We start from the raw sequence: 4,982 nt of genomic DNA, 5'->3' as shown, positions 1-4,982 counted from the left end.
TATTGAACATAAATAGTATACATTTAAACTATACTTTGTGCCCTCTCCCCCTTGCCCCCATTTTTTCTTTCCCCCTCCCACCAATGATTGTCCAGGGTAACCATGCCATATTCATACTTTTACACATATTTGGATGTAGACCCTCATTAAAAAAGTTCAGCCTTCCTCCTCTCCTATCTTTCCATTCAAACTTTGCTGATATTTCCTTTCCATTATCTGGAGTCCTGCTGGTATCCTCTATTTTCCCTAGTTTGGGTATATTAGAGGAAACATATGTACCTTCTCCTTCTATACTTGGCTGATCTCAATTAACATAATGCTATCCAGGACTTTCCACCTCCTTGCAAATGAAATGATTTTGTTCTTCTCTCTTTTTTTTAAGCGAAGTAAGCCTTTATTTTCTTGTTGCAAATAAAGCTGAGCTGTTTGCTTTTTCAGTGATCAGTTGAAGAGACCAAATCCCATATCCTCATCAGACTCCTCTGACTCTTCCTTGGCTTCAGCCTTGGCTGGGGCAGCTGCAGGAGCAGGAGCAGCAGTGGTGGCAGCAGCCACAGGGGCAACAGACACAAATGCAGATGGATCAGCCAAGAAAGCCTTGACCTTCTCAACAAGTGGGAAGGTGTACTCAGTCTCCATAGACAAAGCCAGGACCCGCTTGTACCCATTGATGATAGAATGGGGCACTGATGTGACATTTGGGTAACCAATCTGGAGACACACACTGGCAACATTGCAGACACCCTCCAGGAAGTGAGAATGCAGAGTTTCCTCTCTGATGTCTAGCACTTTGGGGTTGTAGATGCTGCCATTGTCGAACACCTGCTGGATGATCAACCCAAAGGAGAAGGGAGAGATGTTCAGCATGTTCAGCAGGGTGGCTTCGCTGGCTCCCACTTTGTCTCCAGTCTTTATCAGCTGCACATCACTCAGAATTTCAATGGTGTCTCTGAAGATTTTAGTGGTAATGCCTAAAGCTTGGAAGAAGGAGGTCTTCTCAGGCCCCAGACCAGTTTTCTGGGCTGGCACCATGACTTCACATGGAGCAGTGGCACCTGCACGGGCAGTAGCTGGCACCTTATTGGCCAGCAGCATGTCCCTGATCTCAGTGAGGTCCTCCTTGGTGAACACAAAGCCCACATTGCCATGGATGTGAGGCAACAGTTTCTCCAGAGCTGGGTTGTTCTCCAGATGCTCTCGAATGGCCTTGCACATCATGGTGTTCTTGCCCATCAGCACCACAGCCTTCCCACGGAGGGACATGCAGACCTGCTGCATCTGCTTGGAGCCTACATAATCTGCTCCCACAATGAAGCATTTTGGCTAATCATTCAAAATTTGGATTATCTTAAGGAAGTAGTTGGACTTCCAGGTCACCCTCTCTTCCCTGGGCATCACAGCGGTACCTCAGAGATTTACATGCAGGGTTTAAAGACGATGTCACTATCATGAGGACACCTGGGCAGAGCGATTTTCTTCTTTATAGTGGAATAGGATCCCATTGTGTGAATTTCCCATAATTTTGCAATCCATTCATCTGTTGATGGAGACCTGGGTTGGTTCCATATTTTGGCTATTAGGAAGTATGCTGCTATGAACATAGGTATGCATATGTTTCTGTAGTTCTCTGATTTCAACCTTTTTGGAAAAATACTCAGGAGTGGTAGAACTAGATCATATGGTGGATCTATTCCCAGCTTTCTTAGGAATCTCCACACAGATCTCCATAGTGGCTGAACTAGTTTGGACTCCCACCAACAGTGTAAAAGAGTTCCTCTTTCCCCACATCCTCACCAGCATTTGTTGTTACTTGCTTTCTTTATGCTTGCCATTCTGACTGGTGTTGGATGTAATCTCAGTGTAGTTTTGATTTGCATCTCCCTGATGGCCAATGATGTAGAACATCTTTTCATGTATCTATTGGCCCTTTGTATCTCTTCTTTGTAATGTGTCTATTCAGTTCAATTGCCCATTTCTTGATTGGGTTGTTTGTTTTGCTAGTGTAGATTCTTTTGTGCTCTTTGTATATTCTGGATATTAGCCCCCTATCAGAGTGGTGGCTGGTAAAGATCTTTTCCCATTCTGTAGGCTTCCTCTTTAGGTTATTGATGGTTTTCTTTGATGAAAAGAAACTTTTTAGTTTGATGCCACCCCACTTGATAATTCTTGCTTTAATTTTCTGAGCTTTGGAGGTTTTGTTGAGAAAGTTACTGCCTGTGCTAGTATGTTGTAGTGTTGAGCCTATGCTCTCCTCTACTAACTTCACAGTCTCAGGTCTAATTTCTAAGTCATTGATCATTCTTGAGTTGATTCCTGTGCATGGTGAGATGTAGGGATTTAGTTCCATCTTTCTACAAATGGATAGCCAGTTCTCCCAGTACCATCTGTTGAAAAGGCTGTCTTTTTACCAGCATATATGTTTGGCCCCTTTGTCAAAGGTTAATTGACTGTAGGTATGTGGATTTGTTTCTGTATCTTCTATTCTAATCCACTGGTCAGTATACCTGTTATTGTGCCAGTACCATACTGTTTTATTACTATTGATCTATAGTATAATTTAAAGTCTGGGATCATGATGCCTCCTGTATGTTTCTTATTGCTGAGAATTGCTTTGTCTATTCTGGGTCTTTTCTTTCTCCATATAAAGTTCATGATTGCTTTTTTAAAGGTATATGAAGAATGTTGCTGGTATTTTATTGGGAATTGCATTGAATCTATAGATCACTTTTGGCAGAATGTCCATTGTGATGATATTTATTTTGCCTAGTCATGAGCATAGGAGATCTTTCCATTTTCCAAGGTCTCCTTCAATATCTTTAATGTTTTATAGTTTTTGTTGTAGAGGTCTTTTACATCTTGGGTTAGGTTTATTCCTAGGTATTTTGTGGGTGTTAAGGTTATAGTGAATGGGACTGTTTTCTTTGTTTCTTTCATTATGGATTCATTGTTGTCATAAAGAAAAGCCACTGATTTCTTTAGGTTGATTTTGTACCCTACAACTTTGCTGAATTTGTCAATCAACTCCAGAGGTCTTTTGGTTGAGTTATTTGGGTCTTCCTTATAAAGGATCATGTATTCTGAAAATAAGGATAATTTTAATTCTTCACCACCTATGTGAATTCCTCTGATTTCTTTCTCTAGTCTTACTGCTGTGGCAAGAGTCTCAAGGACTATATTGAAAAGGAGTGGTGATAGTGGGCATCCTTTTCTTGTTTCTGATTTTAGAGATAATTCTTGCAGGTTTTCCCCATTCAATATAATGTTGGCTTTGGGTTTACAGTATATTGCCTTAATGATGTTAAAGTACGTTCCTTCTATCCTAATTTTCTGCAGTGTTTTTAACATGAATGGGTGTTGGCTTTTGTCAAATGCTTTTTCAGCATCTATTGCTATGATGATGTGGTTTTTGTTCTTGGTTCTATTTATGTGGTGAATAACATGTATTGATTTGCTTATGTTGAACCAGCCTTGGTTTTCTGGGATGAAAACAACTTGGTCATGATGTATTATTCCCTTGATATCATTTTGAATGCGTATAGCTAGTATATTGTTTAGAATTTTTGTATCTATGTTCATTAAGGATATTGGTCTGTTGTATTCTTTTCATGAGGTATCTTTATTTGGTTTGGGGAATAATGTGATACTGGCCTCATAGAAGGAATTTGGGAGAGTTCCATCTCTTTCAATTTCCTGGAATAAGTTATTCAGTATTGGTATTAGTTGTTCACTGAAGGTTTTGTAGAATTCAGCTGGAAACCCATCTGGGCCTGGGCATTTCTTTGGTGGAAGAATTTTTTATTGCCATTTCTATTCCATTGTTTGCTATTGGTTGGTTTAGGCTTGCTATGTCCTCTTGGTTGAGTTTAGATAGGTTAACTGTGCTTAGAAATCTTTCAGTTTCTTCCATCTTTTCTAGTCTATTGGAGTATACATTTTAAAGTAGTTTCTGATAATCTTTTGAATTTTTTCACTATCTGTGGTGATATCTCCTTTTACATTTCTAATTTTAATAATTTGAGTTGATTCTCTTTTTCTTTTAGTTTGGTTGGCCAGGGGTTTATCAATTCTATTAATCTTTTCAAATAACCAACTTTTTGTTTTATTGCTTCTTTGAATTATTTTTTTGTTCTCTATTTCATTTACTTCTGCTCTAATTTTAATGATTTCTTGCCTTCTGTTGGGTTTGGGAATAGACTGTTGCAGTCTTTCTAGGTCCTTGAGTTGTATCTTTAGGTTCTTTACTGGGCGATTCTCTGCCCTTCTTATGTAGGCACTCAATGCAATAAACTTTCCTCTTAGCACTGCCTTCATAGTGTCCCATATATTTTTGGTAGGTTGTTTCTCTGTGTTCATTTGTTTCCATAAATTTCTTTATTTCTTCCCTAATTTCTGCTCTTACCCATTCATCATTCAATAGTGTATCATTCAATCTCCATGTATTTGAATAATTTCTTTTGAGTTTCCTGTTGTTGATTTCTACTTTTATTCCATTGTGGTCTGAAAAGATGTAAGGAATTATATTACATCTTTTGAATTTTCTGGCACTTTTTTTGTGTCCCAGGATGTGGTCTATTTTGGAGAAAGTCCCATAGGCTGCTGAGAAGAATATGTATTCTGTAGTTCCTGGCTGAATTATTCTGTAAATGTCTATTAGGTTGATTTGGTTAATGGTTTTCTTTATTTCTAAGGAGTCTTTACTCATCTTTTGCCTTGAAGATCGATTCACTGGTGTGAGAGGCATATTAAAGTCTCCCAGAGTTATTTTATTTGGGTCTATTTGGGATCTGATGTCCAGAAGGGTTTGTTTTACAAAAGTAGTTGCACCCGCATTTGGGGCATAAATATTTACTATCATTATATTTTCTTGGTGTATTGTTCATTTTAATAAAAGGAGGTGCCCTTATTTGTCTCTTCTGATGTATTTTAGTTTAAAGTTTGTTTTGTTGGATATCAGGGTTGCTACCCCTGCTCTTTTTTTGGTC

At 38.7% G+C, this 4,982-nt stretch overlaps 1 pseudogene across 1 annotated transcript; it reads right to left on the bottom strand.

Annotated features, from left to right (window-relative positions):
* Positions 1-441: 441 nt before the first annotated feature.
* LOC308258332 (large ribosomal subunit protein uL10-like) lies at positions 442-1,450 on the bottom strand (annotated as a pseudogene). Its single transcript has one exon. The product of its transcript is annotated as a large ribosomal subunit protein uL10-like (transcript).
* Positions 1,451-4,982: the final 3,532 nt, after the last annotated feature.

This window comes from Muscardinus avellanarius, assembly GCF_963383645.1.
Source record: "Muscardinus avellanarius genome assembly, chromosome: 2".
NCBI lineage: Eukaryota > Metazoa > Chordata > Mammalia > Rodentia > Gliridae > Muscardinus > Muscardinus avellanarius.
Note: the sequence above shows the minus strand (reverse complement) of the source record. Positions and strands in the feature narration are given on the sequence as shown.